This window comes from Peromyscus maniculatus, chromosome 1, assembly GCF_049852395.1.
Source record: "Peromyscus maniculatus bairdii isolate BWxNUB_F1_BW_parent chromosome 1, HU_Pman_BW_mat_3.1, whole genome shotgun sequence".
Classification (NCBI taxonomy): domain Eukaryota; kingdom Metazoa; phylum Chordata; class Mammalia; order Rodentia; family Cricetidae; genus Peromyscus; species Peromyscus maniculatus.
Genome location: NC_134852.1, coordinates 19,293,658 through 19,315,102, shown reverse-complemented (window position 1 = coordinate 19,315,102; position 21,445 = coordinate 19,293,658). Strand labels below are relative to the sequence as shown.

Here is a 21,445-nt window from a genome sequence, read left to right as displayed (position 1 = left end):
ACCTTTAAAATGCTCAACAGACAAGCCTGTATGGGTCCAACAATGGCCTTTAACAACAGAGAAACTCCAGGCTTTAGAAGAGCTGGTAGAAGAACAGTTAAATGCTCAGCATATTGAAGAATCAACCAGCCCTTGGAATTCTCCTGTATTTGTTATTAAAAAGAAATCTGGTAAATGGAGAATGGTAACAGACCTTAGAGCAATTAACAAAGTAATTCAGCCAATGGGCTCTCTACAGTCTGGAATTCCTTTGCCTACTCTGTTACCAAAAGGATGGTAGTTATACCATCCTTATAACTCTCATAGTTATTGATTTAAAAGACTGTTTCTTTTCAATACCCTTATAAGAAAAAGACAGAGAAAGGTTTGCTTTCACAGTGCCTACGTATAATAATTCTCAACCGGTTAAAAGATTTCAACGGAGGGTTCTCCCACAGGGAATGTTGAATAGCCCAACTCTGTGCCAATATTTTGTACAACAGCCATTGGGAGTGGTAGGTAAAAAATTTCCTAAATCTATAATTTATCATTATATGGATGATATTTTATTAGCTGACTCAAATGCAGATACTTTAGAAAGAATGTTTGAAGAAGTACAGAAAATTTTGTCTTGCTGAGGATTATAAATTGCTCCTGAAAACATACAAAGAGGAGATTTTATTAATTACTTAGGATATAAAATAGAGCTACAAAAAATTAGACCCCAAAAGGTGCAAATTAGGAGAGATCAACTACAGACTCTTAAAGACTTTCAAAGATTATTTGGAGTCATTTCTCATCTACGAACTATTGTTGGGGTAAAAAATGATGAACTAAATGATTTGTTCAAAACCTTAGAAGGTGACAAGGACTTTAATAGCACAAGAGAATTATCACCTGAAGCTGAGAGAGAATTGGCCTTGGTAGAAAGGAAAGTACATAAAGGGCACGTAGATTGTATTGATCCAAAGCTGGATTACATTTTGGTTATTTTACATCCTAGGCATTCTCCAATGGGAATATTAATGCAGAGGGAATATATTGTATTGGAATGGATATTTTTACCAAATAAACCAAATGAAAAATTAAAAACTTATGTGGAAAAAAATCTCTGACTTGATTTGGAAAGGAAAATTGAGACTTCATCAATTAACAGGAATAGACCCAGCAGAAATTGCCATACCTTTAACTAAGGAGGACATTGAAAAATTATGGATAGAAAGTGAACCTTGGCAAAAAGCTCGCTGTAATTTTTTGGGAGAAATTAACAGCAAAAAACCCAAAAGTGATAGAGTTGATCTTATAAAGAGAGCTGATTGGATCTTGCCTCGAATTGTGCAGAAAAAACCCATATCTGGAGTTCGTACATTTTATACAGATGTCAACAAACAAGGAAAGGCAGGTTATAAATCTGAAAATTTAAGTACAGTGGTTCAAAGTCCTCATAATTCAGAGCAAAAATCAGAGTTGTATGCTATTCTGTTGGTATTAATGGATTTTTCAGAACCTCTCAACGTAGTAACTGACTCTCAGTATGCTGAAAGAGTGGTATTACATATTGAGACTGCAGAATTTATCCCTGATGCTTCAGAATTAACTTCACTATTCATTCAATTACATGATGCAATCAGGAAAAGGAGGCATCCTTTATATATAACTCACATTCCATCCCATACTGGTCTGCCAGGCCCTCTAGCACAAGGCAATGATGAGATTGATAAATTATTGATAGGAAATGTGCTGGAGGCCTCAGAATTTCATAAAAAACATCATGTCAATAGTAAAGATTTAAAAAAGGATTTTCCATAACCTGGCAACAAGCCAAAGAAATAGTAAAGAAATATCCTACTTGTTCCTTCTACAATCAAACGCCATTACCAGCAGGCTGTAACCCAACGGGTATTCAGAGGAATGAAATCTGGCAGATAGACGAGTTTCACTTTGCAGAATTTGGAAAATTGAAATATGTACACCACACCATTGATACTTATTCAATGGGCAACTGCTTTGAGTTCTGAAAAAGCTGATTCTGTAATCACTCATTTGCTAGAAGTTATGGCCATCATGGGTATACCTGCACAAATTAAAACTGACAATGCTCCATCATATGTCTCTGTTAAAATAAAACAGTTTTTTGCTCATTATAATATAAATCATATTCCAGGTATACCACATAATCCTACAGATCAAGCAGTTATAGAAAGATCAAACAGAACTCTAAAGGAAATGATAAATAAACAGAAAGGGGTAACAAAACCCCCCAGAAATAGACTACATAATGCTCTATTAACTTTGAATTTTCTCAATGCCAATGAGAAAGGAACAACAGCTGTAGAGAGACATTGGCTAATAGAAAAGACTACAGAATTAAATCAGCCTATATACTTTAAGGATGTGCTAACCTCAGAATGGAAACCAGGATATGTGTTACATTGGGAACAAGGTTTTGCTTTTATTTCTACAGGAGAAGATAAGCTGTGGGTACCATCAAAATTGATAAAGGTTTGATTTGAACAAGAGAGACCTCTTAATTAGAGGAGGTGATACTTTATCAACTAGCATGAACATCCAATTTAAACTAACTTATACCAGTAACACTTGCCCTTTCATTTAATTAGATAATAACTTGCCAAAAGGGAACATCCCCAAAAAACCTCGGGGAAAGGCTTTTGTTTTTTCTTTTAGGAGAATGAAGGTTAAGGAATTTGAAGAACACTGGACAAATGAGACAACTGAAGAAAAGGGACAAATCATCTATCCCAAGAAACAGAGTGAAATCGTGTATGGTATATCATCTAAAAAGTTTTATGTCTTCCTAAATGTTTGTTTCTGCTTTTCTTTAAAGATTTAACACTATTGGTCTTCTAATAGTCCCAGTTCAATTAAAATTTAAAGCTGACTTTGGAGTTGGAGAATGGCTCTCTCCTTCTTTAAATTCAAGCAAGTTGTTAAAAGGAAAATGCAAACTCCCTATATCATGCCAGAATAAAAGAGCCATCTTCTGCTATGGGACAGGAGAAAAGCCAAATTAATTAAGGGACTATTCTATTACTAATCTCAACTCTTTGATTCTATTATTATTCTTTAAACTTTTCTTAAAGTATGAATATTATATCAAAATTTACAAGATTAATATATAGAGAGATATATAGATATATACATTTTAAACTTTGTTAAGATATGAATGGTCATATAGAGTATTAACTAATTCTAAAAAGAAAAAAGGCTTCAATTAGTTGCATATATATGTCTTTGTGTTTGAGTCTCTTATCAGTTTTTTTTGTAGGAAATCACGGCCAGGCCTAACATCAACTGAAGTCTTGAGGAAGAAGATGGGGCCCCACAACAACAACAATTACATGTGGACAATAATAACATCACTAAGCTGACAAACATCATCTACAGATCAGCTTTGAACTACAAAGTGCCCAGAGCAATTTTGAGAGAGCTAGCTGAGATGATCGAGTCTCAAAGACTACTTGAATAAGGATTTGAGATGAACCCTGAACTTTGGCATTATACACAGACTGGATAATGACGGATATAGTTACCTTTCCTAGAATTTGACAATTAACCTAAATTTTTTCTTTTCAGGATAAAGATACCTACGCCCATACCCAGCAGGATGCAATTTCAAGAATATGATGCCCACATTTCCAAAGAGGTGGGGGGCACATGTTTTTTTTTGTCTTTTAATGGATTTTGGGTCAGGGATAATTTCATGGATTAGGGGGGTTGGTTACAAGTTGTTGTCAAAATTTAGTAAAAGGGCTAAGCAAAGGAGATTAGATTTAAGGTTCTTGTTTAAAAAAAGAAAGAAAGAAAGGAAGAAAGAAAGAAAGAAAGAGAGAGAGAGAAAGAAAGAAAGAAAAGAAAAGAAAAATGTAAATACTTTACATTGGATTGGATTGTTTTATATTGTATACAAATTATATATATTGAAATTGATATTGTCAGAAAATGCTATATGTATATTTCTAATTGTACTTTTAAAATTCATTTAAAAATGTAATGCAATTTTCTGATCCTTGAATGTTGTTATTACCAACTATTAGGATATAAAGAAAAGAAAGTTAGTAGTTAGACATTATAATAGAACTTGTATTCATATTAGGTATGTTTTCAAGATTGAATAGATATATTTTAGATAGACAGATTTTCTTCAAACCCTTCAGAGATCTACAGAATATAGCATTTAAAATGTTTTCATAGCTTAGAAAAATTTTCTTTTTTGTCATGACTATGAGACAAGTCAGCTCCTGGCAGTACCAATCTACTTCAGAGAAAATATGGGCATTGAAAAAACTGCAATTGTAGTTAACTTTCATTGTGGCAAAAGTTAACCACTGGACAACAAAGTATCCTCGAATCAACTGCTAACAAATAGGACAGACAGGACACGAAACAAAACACTATTGATTCTTGCAAAAACAAGTGTGGTTATAGCTTTATCAAAAGGCATCTTCTGAGGCCAGGACAATATGGCACCATCCCTGAAGTGGCCTTCACAATCTGGAAAAGGTACAGTGCCCTTTTCTTCGAAGGCAGCTTAACAGGCAGTGGGCCAATGGCTTCTGATGTGCAATGGGACAGCAGCTGAAACAGTTATTCTTGAAGAGTAATTAAGCTCACATCTCTCAATAGTAGAATGGCATTTAATAGAGGGATCCAGAGAAGAACAGGATCCTGAGATGAAGCCACATACACACATAGCCAAGAAGAATGGACAGCTAAATTCAAAAAAACATCAACAATTTCCAGAATTTAAAATACTGAATCACGACATGACACTAGTGGAATTCAGGTGTTTCTGGTACATGGACTGCTCTTACCCAATGTGAGATTGAGCTGTTGACCTTGTGTACATCCTGCTTCACAAATGAGTCTGTCAGATACGCTATGCCTATAGGCTGAAGATGATGCCCCAACACTTCGGAGAAAACTTACATGACTGTCCAAGCAGCTGGCTGTTTCTGTCAACTCACAATTATTTGGAAGTTACTTGCATGTACCTCCTGATTTAATTTTTGTTTGCTAATATTATTTCCTTCTTGGGTCTCTGAGGGAGTTGAAGGTTAGTTAGTTATAGTTGAAGATTATTTAGGATAGAAAGTGGCCGGGTGGTGGTGGCACACGCCTTTAATCCCAGCACTCGGGAGGCAGAGGCAGGCAGATCTCTGTGAGTTCGAGGCCAGCCTGGGCTACCAAGTGAGTTCCAGAAAAGGCACAAAGCTACACAGAGAAACCCTGTCTCGAAAAACCAAAAAAAAAAAAAAAGTGAATTAGATACAATAGAATAGATAATGGAATTGTTTTCTCTGAATTTGTCAATTACAAATGAACTAGACATTGTTTAGGTATTTATTACTTGTATATATTTTATATAGTTATTGTACATTTGTATATAGTTTTTTATGTTAGTTATAAGCTTTTTTCTTTTTTCTTTTTATTAAAATAGAAAAGGGGAAATGGTGATGTTTTATTTGTATTAAAATGTTATTTGTATGTTAATAAATAAAGTTGCCTGGGGGTCAGAACTATTAGCAAGCCATAGGAAAGCAGGGCAGTGGTGGCATATGCTTGTAATCCCAACACTTGGTAGGCAGAGCTAGGTAAGTCTCTGTGTGTTCAGGGATACAGCCAGTATTGGATACACATGCCTTTATTCTCAATACCAATCACAGAAAACCTGGAGGTCTATACAGACAGGCCATGATGAGGTGGTCATGTGGTTGGGTTTACAACCAATGAGAAGGCAGAACAGAAACACTATAAAAAGACAGACACACAGGAAACAGCCCTGGTTCGGAGAGGTAGGACCACCACAGGAGGAAGGGTAAGGTTTTAGATCTTAGCTCTGACCTCTTGGCTTTCTTCTTTGCATTGGTGGTGTTTCTTATTTAATAAGACAGTTGGTTACATCTACACACAGATGTAACTTCATGAGGAGACCTTCAAATTCTTACTTTAGTGCCATTTTTAATGTATTCATTTGTTTATTTAATAATTTATTTTTTCAGCCTGATCAGATTTCCTCCATATCGTCTCTTTTCTCAGTCCTTTACCCAAACTCCCCTCTCCCTCCCAATCCACTTTTCTTCCTTTTTTCTCTTCCAGAAAGCTTTAGTGCCTTTCTGAAGAAACATTGATATATTGTTTTCTAAATGACAACATAAAACCATGAGTACCATCATCAAGTCTGCTTAGAGGGTCTATATCTACACTTTTAAATTTGTTTCATTTTAGTATCTCATTTGTAGTTTTAATTCCACATGTACATTTCACAAAAAGCATAGTTTTCCTTATTTTTGTTTGTATGGAGCTGAATATTGTTTTAAATCTCTTCTGATATAATTTTTAGACTCTGGTCTAATGCATTATCTGTGAGCTTTCTATGCATATTACAGAAATTATGACTTTGTCCTCCAGTTTCGTCCGGAACATCTGAGAATTTTATTTTCATTTTGTTTTTATTCTGGTGGGTAGTTTGTCTTATCTTATTACTATATCTTATTTCCTTAAAATACAATTTGGAAGCAAACATGCTCTAAGGAAGGAAAGTTGATAAAATCCAAAGATTTTCAGAAAGAACTAACTATTACTAATCAAAGGCCGAATTAGGAGATTCTAGCATAGCAGCCATCTGTCAGACAAAGAATAGAGAAATGGTAAGGGTTCTGGGCCCTGAGTAATAACTATAGATCCTGGGTGCAAGAGAAGGAGGAAAAATAAGGAGGTATGAATTAAGAAGATACAGAGAAACTCTAGCCATACAACTCTTTGTTAAACAGAAAAAAAATTATTAGAACAGATAACTCCCATCAAATAACAGAAGAGGCCCCAGAGGTGCAAGACCCACAGGCAAGTCTATGTCAGAATTTTTCCAGGCTCCTTTGGGTCTTCTCGATCTTCAGAGTCCCTCCCACCTGATATGTCCTCCCTAGCCTTTGGGTCTTCTTAGTAAACCAGCGATTTCATTATGGTTGCCCTAGACTGGGTGGAATGGGGACAGTCCTGGAAAACAATGAGAAGCCTTTTTTTGATGGAGTAATTCTCTATTTTCTGGATTGGAACAAGAATTCCTTTCCTTGTTCAATGCATTGAGCAGGTGAAGAAAACGTTGTGGCTAGACATTGCAGAAACCCATCCTTACTTTTCTATTGGAACAGTGACTCAACACTTGCAAATACATTGTGAATAAGGACTTTAGAGAATATAACTTGTGAATGACAGAGTAACACCATTAGAAATGAGAGATAGACAAATGACCTAAGTCACAGTTCAGTGATCCCATGCAATCAGTTAGAGGACAGGTTTTCCCTCATCCTCAAATGCACAGATTCATTGGCAATGGTCCTCTGGCTTTGTTTACAGGTTCACGTCTCCATGCAGGGGCAGGAAGCCCTCTTTTCTGAGAACATGTCCTACAAAGAATCCATGAACCTTCTGAAAGAGCAGCAATCAGCAAGAAGTTCAATACAAGAGAGTGCAAGGACACCCTTGCCAATCTCCCAAGACATGTTATTGACAACAGGTAAGTGTCAGGAAGCTGCACGGAGGAAGGGTGTGGTGTCGGGATGTTTTCTTGGGCACAGTTTCATAGACTGTCTTATTTACATAGGACAAGAAGACTGTGAATATGGCCAAAACAATGCCTGGAGCACTAGTGATGTAAATGGTGGGGATAGTAGTCCTGGACATGAGATGGACTCCCTTTCCCTTACCCAACAAGGTCAGATTTATGATCCTAGAGACAGAAGTGTTTCTGATGGAAATCCTCTGGATTACAGCAGATCAAGTCAAGTCACCTCTAGGTACCAGGAAGATTTTGAGGGAGGAACTTCCTCTGAAGATGTCCCTATGGAGGTACAACCAGAGATTATCTCCATGCCAGAGCAGACAGAAGACTGCCAGAATCATGATGCAAGCTCCACACGTGGGGGTCGCCAAAAGAGAAGCCTCAGAGTCCCAAAGACATACAAATGTGAGGAATGTCCCAGAACCTTTAAATATCCCTGTAGACTTTCCGCCCACCAGAGAATACACAAGAAGCAGAAGTCTTTTTTCTGTAACACGTGCCATAAGGGCTTCTATACTCACTCAGACCTGAGAGTACATAACGTCATACACCAGAAAAATAAACCTTTCAAATGTAGTACATGTCGAAAGTCTTTCAGCAATCAAACAAATCTGAATGCTCATGAGAGGATTCACACAGGAGAGAAGCCCTACACCTGCTCCCTGTGTAACCGTAGCTTCCGCCAGTCATCCACATACCATCGTCACCGGAGGAATTGCCACAAATCAGACTGAACTGTGTACTTCCTCACCAGAAGACAGTAGGGCTCCAGCTTCCTGTTTCATGTGTAGATGAAGAAGCATGCAGCTTCTAAACAGCAAGTAACCATTGAAGACATGACTTGTAACTTTTGAATTTTTCCATCTGTCTGTGTCAATAAAGAAGATGAGTCTCCTCTATGTTCAGTAATATTTTTCTAAGGCCTTAAATAGCTTATAATTTCTGCCTGATATACATTAAATAAATAAATGGAATTGTCATACAATTGCCTCTCATGTGTATTTTGTGTGGTCTGTGCTTGGGATGTTGTTAGTTTTTGTCTGCTTTTTTTTGCCTCAGTTCCATAGCATGAGTGGACAATAGAGGTCTGCATTGTCAGTTCTTTATTTTTGCCTTGTTTGAGACAGTGTTTTTCTTGTTAGGAGCTTTGTACATAAGTTTGTCTGGTACTACAGATTCCAAACATTCTCTGATCTGCAGCTTTTATCTCTAAAGATTCATGTCTGTGCCCTGCCATTCTCTCTGACTTTTGGTACCCTGTTAAAGTTTCAATCCCAAGTCTCAGGCTTGCAATGTAAATGCATTGCCCTCTCAGCCATCTCCCATCCTATGAGCGATTACTGCTTAACATTCAAGAATGTGCCCCCACAGGTGTGACAGGGACTGATGTAGAGTAAAAGTGCCATATTCTGTAGATCTCTGAAGTATGAGGGGCATTCAGATGTCTGAATAGACAAACTTTGTTTCTAATTACTTTTTTCAAGCTCAACCCTGAAAACTTATGCAAGGGACTGAGTAATTTGGTAAACCTATCCCTGTAATATTATATCAGTACTTATTTACCCTGACTACATTTAAAAAGAAACTTGATTACTCATGAGTGACTATTAAAAACAATGCTTTTAAGTTGAATCTCTTTTAGCATCAAATACAGGTTCAGTAAAGAAACCAAAACAAAATGAGTACAAACAATCTCAAAGTTCAATATTTGGGACTTATTTGTAATCTTTTTGTTTCTTTTACTTAGATGATTGGATGATGTCCTTTGACCCCACCTTTGGCAGCACATACATAGCCTGTCTGTTCTATTTTATTATGTCTGGTGCTTTCGGTGATCATCACCTGACACTGGCAATTTTTAAAACTGCTAAGGTCCACCATTGCAACAAGACTCTTTTTGGACCTTTAGTCCTGCCATATATTTGCAAATCTCAGCTGTTTTCAATGATCCTTTTATGTCTTTAAAATTATTATCATTTTACATGGGTAAATCTTAAATTCCAAAGTTTAGCTGCCAGAGCAAGGTATATTCCTGTGTATAAAAGCATTGATGTGCAGCTTTAATATTTATCAAATATTTTATTTATTAAACCTATGTTGTTATCTATTTAAATTTTTTAGCAACTTATTGTTGAACATCTGGAAAAGACATAAGTACTGATGTGTTACATATATATTTTGTTAAAGCAATAATTACTTACACACATACATACAGTTGGACCCAAGTTACATATATACATACAAACAGTTAAAGCTTGCTTACATTTCCAAGTCACATACCTGTTTAATCATTAGCCATTTTTAACCAACCAGAATTAACTCTCACATTTAGTATTTGCAGGTATAAGAAATCATAAGAAACAGTTCACTGACCTTTTACATTATAGCCTTATATAGGGAGTGACATTTTATTCTTGGAGCCAGATCCTGATCAGGTTTTAGCCCCAGGGCAGGTCTTTGTAGTCTCACCCAACAGCACGGGAAGGCATGTACCATGGGGGCAAAAGACTGCTGTTAATCTCAGGTTTTTAAGTACATGAGAGAGGCAGACTAAAAGTGACTCCATGCCCTGGCTGGGCCCACAGACCTGTCAGCTGTGACCCTGGAAGGGCAGTTAGTTCTCCACCAGTCCCCCCATTCTGAGCTCCTCAAGTCTCCAGCTGGCTCCTGTCCAGCTGTGCCCCTTGTCCATATGGGAGCCCAGCCATCACCTGCCAGCTGGCCTTGCTCACAGCGGTCCCTAGCACAAGGCAATGCCTAGTTCCCATGCAGCCAAGCCTCTATTCCATAGCTTTCTGAGCCAGCTGGGGCCCCGATCCTGTTGCATCCAGGCCCTGTGATGCTCACAGGTTGCCTAGCCCTCTCAGTGGTGCCCTGGGTCCCTGAAGCAGCCACTGCCTGCAGGACTCATTGTAGAGCTTTCTGTTACCTGCTGCCTGTGCTCTCTTCCCTCCCCAGCTCCTATCACATGGCTCCTATCACAGCAGGAGCCATGGTGGCTGCTTAGGGGAAGTGGGGACCCCATCAGGGAGAGTGGTCTTGGCTGGGAGAGTTTGCCTCCAGAGGCATTTTGGAGGGTTTTTTTTTCCTGCACCCACAGGTGGATCTGCATGAGGGGGGTGGGGCTTGTGGTTTTATCATTAGTCTCACAGGTCCTCTGGAAGGACCCGTTTTTTTTTTTTTTTTTACACGGGATTTCCTTAGGATAAAGGGAGGAAGTGGGAAACAGTCTGAGGGCAGTTGGGGTTGAAGGGACAAGGGAATAAGAGGACTTTGAGAAGGAAGAGGTGGGGGTTGGAGCCCCAACGTTACTGGGGCAGGCAAAGCAGTGAGGAATGGCTTCACCCAGGCACCTGCAAAATGACATCCAGAAAGGCATTGTGAGCCCAGGTGAGGACATCCTTCCAGTTATCTAAAGTTTCCTTAGGGTAAAGGGAGGAAGCAGGAAACAGTCAGAGGGCAGTTGGGGCTGAAGGGACAAGGCCAGTAAGAGGAGTTTGAGGAGGAAGAGGTGGGGGTTGGAGCCCCAGCGTTACTGGGGCAGGCAAAGCAGTGAGGAAAGGCTTCACCCAGGCACCTGTGAAATGACATCAATCAATGTTATCCATTTTTTTCTTGTCTTCCAGACAGGCGTTGTGAGCCTGGGTGAGGACATCCTTTCAGTTATCTAAAGTCAAACTTAGGGGGGTAATCTGTTGATGCCCCATAGAGAGGGAAGGAATGTGGTAGACATAGACAAGGGCAGATAAAACACACACACAAACATGGATAGACACAATCCCCATGGTGGTTGATTCAGCCACAAACCCAAAGTATTGATTCAGATGTGAGTGGCTCATCAATGAATTTCTTCCATTCTGTAGGTTATATCTCCACACAGCTGGTAGTTTCCTTTAATGTTCAGAGCATTTAAAGTCCTGCAATTCCATGTATTAATTCTTGGTGCATTTCCCGCACTCTTGAGCCTTGTTGCTTCTAACTATATCTTACATTACTAACATTTCCACTGAGAGTTTTAGCATTTCAGCTTTTGAGTAATTTATCACTATTTTTTTTTTCTGCAGGGTGAGGGGATATAGACCTAGGCCCATTCTTTTACAGGTGGATATCAATTTACACATATTCATGCTGGGTCAGCATGTCTGACAACTAACTGAGTCACAAAAATTCAAGAGAGAAGTGACTGTGTCTTTCTGAGATTCTTCATGAGAACAGCTGAGACTTAGCAGGACAATGGTAGGGAATACCAGATCTCTCATTTGTCACTCTTGCTCAACCTGTGTGGCTTTGTATCCGCTCATGTCCCCAGATCCTTGAACAGCATTTGCCATTAAGAATAACAAATGTTGATGACACAACACGAGGGAGATGCAGTAACACTCCTGTGGTGATATTGTGTTTCCCAAAATATTGTGTACTCTAATAAATTTATCTGGGGTCAGAGAACAGACAGCCACTAGATACAAAGGCTAGGAAATGGTGGCACTCACACCTTTAATCCTAGCATTCCAGAGATAGAAATCCCTCTGGATCTCTGTGAGTTCAAGGCCACATTGGAAACAGCCAGGCATGGTGACTCACGCCTTTAATCCCAGGAAGCAAGGCTTTAATCCTAGGGAGTGATGGTAGAAAGCATAAATGTATATAAGGCGTGAGGACCAGAAACTAGAGGCATTTGGCTGGTTAAGCATTTGGCTGGTTAAGCATGTGGCTGATTAAGCATTCAGGCTTTTAAGCAGCAGTTCAGCTGAGAGCTATTGGGATGAGGACACAGCAGCTTCCAGTCTGAGGAAACAGGACCAGCTGAGGAATTGGCAAGGTGAGATAGCGTGGCTTGTTCTGTCTCTCTGATCTACCAGCATTAACCCCGATAACTGGCCTCGGGCTTGATTTTATTAATAAGAACTTTTAAGATTCCTGCTACACACTCCAAATGGATCTTGGTTATCACTTTTAAATTTTGTTGAAGAATAACATTACGAATTGTTTACTTACCTATGCATTCTGCACTAAGGTTTTTTTTCCTCCATATGCTTAGCAGCTTTATCTCCTACATTTATTTATTTTTACTTGTTTTAATTGTATCTGATTGTACAGTATGTGATGATCTCTCATTGCAATTTAGATGTGCATCCCCTCATTGTTTTCTCTCAATTACTGGTGATGTTGAGTCTCATTTTATACACATGTTGGACATTTTTGAAATGATTTTTAGGAATTTTAACAAAGTCTGGAACCCATCTCTTGTTTGTTTTATATTTTAGGTTTTTTCAAGTTTAGTTTCAAATATTCATTATATGCTAGAGTGAGTAAGCATTGGTTAAGAGTACATACTGTTGTTATTTTGGATCTGTGTTCAGTTCCTAGCTCCTACCAGTGGATCACAACCATCTACAAATGCAGCTGTAGAAGATGGCAAGTTTCTGGCCTCTGTTGTCACTCACACTCATTTGGGATTCCCAAACACACACATAATTAAAAACTAGATAAATCTTAAAATAAAATATTCTTTAAATATTATGAATATTTAATCAATCATTGTAAATATGATTTTGAAATATTTTCTGTTGTTTCTCTTGGTGAAATTTCAAATCTGTTTCATCTGAGTTTCAAGAATAATGGTGTGTTTTAAAATTTTGTTCTTTGAAAATTAACTCAAAATCATTGTGTTTAGTCAAAAGGGATGAATACATTAATATTTTAATTAATTTATTTACTTTAGATTTTTAAGAATGGGTTTCTCTGTATGTTGAGTTCACTGTCTTGGAACTGCCTCTATAGATCAGATTAGCTGCAAATTTATAGATCTGTCTGCCTCTGTCTCTTGAGTCCTAAAATTCAAGGTGCTACCATCATGTCCAGAGAAAACATACATTTTTTAGTAAACATATCTAATATTTCCCCTTACAATAACAGAGAAAATCTCCTTTTATAAAGAAAACATTTTTAACATTCTTCTTCAGTGAGATAGCTATGTAAATCCAATAAAGTGGTGAATGTTGTATTTAAGCTAACTTCGTGAAATAATGTAAACTCATAACGTATTTCTAGAGTCTGTTGACTGGGATACATTTATTTACCTTTTTCATAGGAATGAAAATGACTCCTGCAAACTTGGCAATGGGAATTTTCCTCTTCTCTCAGATTACAGTGGGCATGCTTGGCAATTCCTCAATACTATTTTACTATGTCGTTTTGATATTCACTGGAAAGCATTTAATGCCCAAAGACCTGATCCTAGAGCACTTGACTTTTGCCAACTGTTTGTCTCTCATCCAAAAGGCATTCCACAGACAATGGCACACTTTGGATTCAAGGATTTCCTGGATGATATTGGATGTAAATTCATATTGTATATTTACCAAACAATGAGAGGGATGTCCCTATATGTCATGTCCCTATTGAGTAGCTTCCAAGCAATCACAATCAGCCCCAACAACTCCAGGTGGCACAAGTTTAAACACAGAACCACCAAGTACATTGGTCCCTCCTGCTCTCCCATCTGGCTTGTGCACATGCTGTTAAACATCTTGACTCCAGCAAGAGTATTAGGCCCCATTTACAAGAAAAATATGACTAACTTGGGGAGTAATGGATACTGCTCATGGTTTGTGTCTGGCAATGTGGCAGTTGCACTGTACATGTTCTTACTGTGCTTCTCTGATGGCCTGTGTCTGGGTCTCATGGCCTGCTCGAGTGTCTTCATGGTGAGTCTCCTCTACCAACATAAGAGACAAGTCAAGCATATCCGCAGTGCTCACCACTTTCTGAAAGTCTCACCTGAGGACAGAGCCACCCAAACTATCCTCATCCTGGTGTGCACATTTACCATCTCTTACTCGGTGTCATCCATCCGGCTTGTCTTTAGGACTTCCTCCAACGGTCCAATGCTATGGGGAGTAAGTGTATTTCTATATCTAGAAATTTGCTTTCCCATAGTTTGCCCCTTTGTTTTCATCAGCAATGTCAAGTCTATTTCTAGCCTGTTTTCACCCTGCTGTGGTAAGAGATAGCTCTCTCCAAGTCTGACATGAGCCCTGTTTGTCCTTTCATATGTATTGGCATAGTGTTTTTAATCTTTTATATAATGCTAAGATTGAATTTTGAAGATATTCTGCATCCTGTACCTGTTTCCTCTGTCTGATGATCAGATCAATAGTCATTTTATTATAGCTTTTTCTTACAGAGTTTCTTATCCAATAATGAGAATTGTTCATATATGTGAAATCATCATATTATACAAATTAGTAGATAACAATTGGCAAAGTATAGGTCAACATGAAAAAATATGTATGTGAGTCCTGATCTTATCTGAAGTATCAGTGAAAGATTTTAGGCTCTTATGGGTGTGAATGAGGTGTTTTATATTCGCATGCATGCATACTTTTTTCCTACATGTGTGTCTATGTACCACACGCAAACCTGCAGAGGTCAGAAGACGATGTTCAACCTTTAAGGACTGGAGTAACAGGTGATTTGAGCCACCATTGAGTGCTGGACAAAGAGCCTGTGTCCTCTGGAAGAGCAATCAGTGCTCTTAAGCACCAAGCCATTTCCCCAGCCCTGAGAAGTTTCATTACATTTTGTTTAAATTTTGTGTAGCTGTTTGTGCTACGTATGTTACCATGTGAATCCTGCTGTCCACAGAGGTAAGGAGAGCATTCTGGATTCTCTGGAACTTGAATTACAGGTAGTAGGAGTCACTTAATGTGATTGGTGGAAACTAAACTCTGTTCCTCTAGAAGTTCACTAAATGCTTTTTAACCACTGAACCAGCTCTCCAGCTTCATAGTGTTTTTTTTTTTTGCTTCTCATATGTAGAGACTATAATCCTTCAAGTATCATCATCACTAGTCTGAAAGTGTTGTAGAAAAATGGAGGGATCAGAAATCAGCTTAAGAAAATTAGCCTCCGAAATGCAAATATTACATTTTCTTTCATGTGAAATTAAGGAACATAAAAGAGTCAGAGTGAAAAATGAACTACTGAGAAGAGGAAAAGAACTAGAGAGCAGGAAACAGGGACACAGATGAGACAGTGAAGAATGAATAGGACACAAACAACTAATGCACATGTGTGAATTATCATGATGCAATCCATTGCTATGTACAATTAAGACATGCTTTAAAATAAAAAAAATAAAGCCTGTCTCCACTACCCCGTGTCACATTTGGTTCATTTTATCTCCATGACTCTAGCTGCTCCATGCCATGTTCTATAACATCCACTTTCTACAAGGTTCATCAAAATGTTTTATTTGTGTATAATTCTATTTGTTACACTAACTCTTTTCTTCATGAAAATATTCCTCTAGCCTCTGGCTTTTCCCTGAGGAGTAAAATTAATAATATGCTTTATTTATAATAATTTTCCTTGGAGAAAATTTCTCTTTTTCTGCAAAGGAAAGATGGGTGTACCTTGGGTCTTCTGGTTCCTAGAGAATGTACACCCCAATCACCCAAGTCCTTCCCACTGGGGGATAAAAGCTTCATCTTCTCCATGGTGTGGGAAGCAGAGGCAGGCAGATCTTTGTGAGTTCAAGGCCAGCCTGGTCCCAGAGAGAGATTCAGGAAAGGCTCAAAGCTACATAGAGAAACCCTGTCTCCAAAAAACCAAAAATCAAAAACAAAACAACAACAAGCACATGCACAGGGGGCAGAGACTTTCAATCCTGAGTTTTAGCACCATTGTTAACAGGCATTGACATATTATTTCTAAGTAACAGTGACACTACCAAACCTTGAGTGCCCTCCTTGAGTCTGTCTAGACAGTCTGTTTCTACACATTTAAGTTTCTTTCATTCAGATAGCTCATCTTTAGTTTTTCTTCCATTTCTCTTTTTCAAGAAAGAGGACAATTTTCCTTAGTTGTGTTTGTATGAACCTGAGCATTTTTAATCTTCCCTGATTTAATTCTTAATCTCTTTTCAAATCATTATCTGTGAGCTTTCTCTGCATCTTACATATTATCATTTGATCTTCCAACCCCAAAACAAATGAAAATTTGCATCCAGAATGTCCACTATCCCAGAAAACAGTCTTATCTTGCATTAGAATATGAGTAAAATTGGATGAGAAAACTTTTTATTAGCTTTTGCAATTTTTCTATGAGCTTGAAATTATCTCACATCGTAACATTTTTTTAAAAGACAATTAGCTAAAATAATAAAACTTCTCACTTCTGCTTCTTTGGAAGTATTGCAATACCATTAGAAATTTAGAGGAAGCATTTTCAAAATATGGAATTGGAAAAAAATGTTACTTTCAAAAGCACACACAAACACACACACACACACACACACACACACACACACACACACACACACACACATCATACTCTACAAAGCAACAAAGACAAAGGAACCTAGGACACAAGGGTGAGTATTTGATGGATGTGTTATTTCTCTTTCTTGTTACTGTGACAAAATGCCAGACAAAGGGCAAATCAAATAAGGAAAGCTTTGTTCCCAGCAGTCTGAAGGCAGAGTCCATCATGGTAAGGGAGCAGCAGTGAGGGAAGCTGGAGTTGTGGTGAGAGAGCTGAACGTGTATGTCACTGTTGAGTTCGCAGTCAGGCAGCAGTGATAGGAATGCCTGTGCGCACTTCATTTTTTCCCTTTGTCCCTTTTTATTAAACCTCTACATCAGCCTATGGCATGGTATCACTCTGATTCAAAGTGGGTTTTTCTTCCTTAAATTGAACCTCTCTGAAACGTTCTCACACTTACATGGGCAAAGAAGAGTAATCTCACTAGTCCTTATTGTTAACTTCACTCCCCCAAACAAGACTTTAATTATAACAATTTTGAATGGGCAAATGTTACCCACCTTTTAAATGCATTGTTTACCATATTTTAATAATTGACATAAAACTCCAAGAGAGTATTAATCCTTGACTGACATAGTAAGATATATCCTTAGGTACAAAGGTAGCACAACTGTTATTGGGGTCATCTATCAAGGGCTGGATTTAGGACTTATTCTTCAAGAAGAAACACATTCTGGATGCTGCAATTTTGGTCAGAACTCACAGGCCCCATGGATGAAATTACTGCTATTATTTTTGTAAGTGGACACAGTGTCAAACTGCCCTTTAAATTTATGTATCTATACCCATAGAACTTGCCAGAGAAGTTTATTTGTACCGTGAAGGTGGCTATCACACTGACCAAAGAGCAGAGACTAAATGACTCTGTAATCATCTGTCACAAATGGGATATATGTATGATCCTCCTCACTGCAAAGTTCAGGTAACATCATGGAAAAGGGAGTGGAAAGACTGCATGCAAGAGGCAGATATCATGGGGTCAATCAGAGAAAAACAGTACCTACTGTCTATGACAGGACCATGGCACTCATGATCTCACAATTAATTGGTTACCTGCATGAGATCTGTACAAGATCAGATTAGTCAATATGTTCAAATAGGAAGGGGTTCCTGAGAGCCCAGCAATGACTGAGTAGCTATAGACAGTTCATGGCTTCTGAGATGGGAAGATTAGGTTTCCTTAAGGGTGTGGCCCCTAGTAGGTCAAGCAAGCTCCAGTGGATGGACTTGTACACCTATGAGTATATGGAGGGCAGAAATTTAATTTGGTGGGTTATATAACATAAAGGACATAAAATTGGGGGAGGTTGAGAATGTAGGGCTAAATCTAGAGGACTTAGGAGTGAAAGTAAGGTGGTGAACATGATCAAAGTGCATTGTATGTATATATGATATTCAAAGAATTAATAAAATTTGCTCCAATAACCATAATCTGTTTTGAATTTTGTACCGGTCAACATATACATATGTGCACTGTATTCCACTTATGAGGAATTTCAGAGCAAAAACTCTAAATGAGAGTGTATACATTTACCTATCCATATAAATTATTTTATAAACATAGAAATGAATAAAATATAGTTTGTAAAAAAAAGGTATGACAACAGCATTATTCTATCTAGGTATATTAATCTGTCTTTTAGAAAATGTAATTTAAAGAATGAGAGAGAAAGGTTATCTACTGCATCTTTTTAAAAAAAAAGATTATTAATTCTGTTACTCTTCAGAGTTAAAAAAATCTCCAAGGATGTCTGGGCATTGGAAAAAGCTCTCAGCCTGTCCCACATTCCTCAAGGTCATGCAACCAACTTCATAGTCTTAGTATTGGCCCTTTGTGTCTTCTGAATTCCTTGTAGCACTGGAAGCTCACTGTGATGTTTTCTTCCTAATTACTCCTAATTGCTTCACTGAATTTGCTCTGCTGATGTGGACACCTTTGCACTTACATGTAATTGGTTGAAAGTCATTCAAAAGTTTTTTCTGCCCCCTATGTAGATGGTGTTATGGATCTAGAGTGGAGCTGGAAATCACTCCTGTAGTAGAAAAGGAGACCTGGGAATAATAAACCTATAAACTCAGGGCCCAGAATCTCATCTCAACACAGGACTTACTCAGCCTTTCCTCTCGGCACATGCTGTTCTGTCACCACACAGCATGCAGATGACATTATTTTCATGTCCCAACACTGATAATTACAAAGAAGATTGACATGGGTGGGGGACTTGACTATATTGCTGTGATTAGAATTGAGACTTGAATTATTTAACAAGAATTGGAGATTGTTTAATTACAGAAGTGCCGATTGTCCACCCCTTCCTATAAAAATCTAATCACTTCTACAAGATCCCAAAGATTATCCCTCATTAAGTTGGAATTCTTTTCCTTCTTTATTCATTCTTTCCTTTATTCATTTATTCATTGCTTCCTTTCATCTTGAGGTTTCATTCCAAACTTTATGAAAATTTGTTAAATTTCTACCCCTAACCAAGAAGCTATTTACAATTGAAACATGCTAGGAGAAAAAAATCAGTTTTCTTTAATGGAGTGACACTGTGTATATTAACCATACTCAAGGGCAGGCTTTATATCAGGAAAAGTTGGCCAACACAAATTGTACACTCTATTAATCCAGTGATTTTTTTCTATTCCCTTGTGTCTTTCCTTTTGTTGTTCATAAGAAGGAGAAAGAAAGTAGTTTCAATGAGTAGGATATAGGAGAGGATTAGAAAGGATTTGAGGAATGTGGAAGATTATAAGAGAAGCCTTCTGGAAAGTTGGGAATCAGTATACCTGAAGATCCAGGTATGCCACTCTTGGGCATATACTCACAGGATTATCCATCCAACATAAAGAACACTTGTTCTACTATATGTATTGTGGCTTTATTTATAACAGCCAGAGACTGAAAAGCACCTTGTTCTCCTTCAACATAAGAGTGGGTACAGAAAATGTAATGCATTTACAGAATTGTTAATTTCTCAGCTGTTAAAAAATGACACAAAACGTTGCAAGAAAATGGATATGTGGTGGTATTGTGTTCCCCCAATTATGTGTACCCTAATAAACATATCTGGGGTTAGAGAACAGAAAAGCCACTAGATACTTTGGATAGGCAGTGGTAGCAAACACCTTTAATCCTAGCATTCCAGAGACAGAAGTCCATTTGTTCAAGGATACAGGCAAGCATGTTGACTCAGGCCTTTAATCCCAGAAATGGAGCCTTTAATCCCAGGGAGTGATGGTAGAAAGTAGAAAGGTATATAAGGCTTGAGTACCAGAAACTAGAAGCATTTGGCCGGTTAAGCTTTTAAGGTTTGAGCAGCACAGTTCAGCTGAGAACCATTCTGGTATGAGGACACAGAGGCTTCCAGTCTGATGAAACAAGATCAGCTGAGAAGTTGGCCAGATGAGGTGGCTGTGGCTTGTTCTGTCTCTCTGATCTTCCAGTGTTTACCCCAATACTTGGCTCTGGGTTTGTTTTATTAACAAAGACTCTTTAAGATTCCTGTTACATCTGGCGCCCAAGTTCGTGGTATGTATTCATGAAAAAGCTGCTTGCCTGTGGCCTTCTGTGCCCCAGCTCAGGCCCAAGCTTCACTCCGCCAGTAGGAGGATCCTGAGTTTGAGGCTGGCCTAGGAGGCTTGTGAGAAGCTTTGGCCCAGATCGAACCACAAACAGTGGTGGGCCTTTGGAGGCAGAGGTTCCTGTTCTGAATTGCTGACTTCTTCTCATTGTGTTGGTGACCGCGGTGATGATGCTCCCTGGGACAAATGGTTTACTGCTGCTTGTTCATAGAAGAATTGCCAGGACCATTGTGTTACCAGAAAGCATTGACAAAGGTCAGTTTGGAAAAGTTTGTTAAGACAAATGGTGGAGAGAAATTGCTGTGAAGATTTTCTCTTCTAGGGAAGAACATTCTTGATTTTGAGAGACAGACATTTATCAGACTGTGATTACTCCAAACCACAGATGAGGAACCAAAAACGAAAAAAATATCTGCAGGGAACCATAACCATGACCATGACCATGCCTAACAGGGTTTTGAAATCTTCAAAAGGAAGACAGGACTCCACAAAGATGATTCCAAATGGACTATGGTAAAGTCATTAAGCTGATTAACGCCAAGGAAAGATCAACTTTGGACTACAAACTGGTCAGATCAATTTCGAGATGACTAGCTGAGATGATCCAGCCTGACAGACTACTTAAACAAGAACTTGTGACAAGCCCTAAACTTTCCTGTTATGCAGAGACTGAACAAATGATACAGGACAATTAACCCAAAACATTTCTTTTCAGGATCCCCTAAATATGTCTTCACCCCTAGAAAGAGGAAGTAATTTTAAGAAAACAACGCCCATATTCCCAAGAGGTGGGATGGGAGGGGTTTTTTTTTTGGTTGTTTTATGAGTTATGAATATTGTCATTGTTTAGATGGTTGGTTACAAGTTGTTAATTTTTTATGGTTAGGAAAAAAGCTTAACAAGGAGATTAGATTCAGAGTTTTTGTTTAAAAAAAAGATAAAGAAATAATAGGATAAATGGGTAGATCCCTGAAT

At 38.2% G+C, this 21,445-nt stretch overlaps 1 pseudogene; it reads left to right on the top strand.

Moving 5' to 3' along the window:
- The first annotated feature begins 13,630 nt into the window (after nt 1-13,630).
- LOC143271990 (vomeronasal type-1 receptor 2-like) lies at nt 13,631-14,571 on the top strand (annotated as a pseudogene).
- Nucleotides 14,572-21,445: the final 6,874 nt, after the last annotated feature.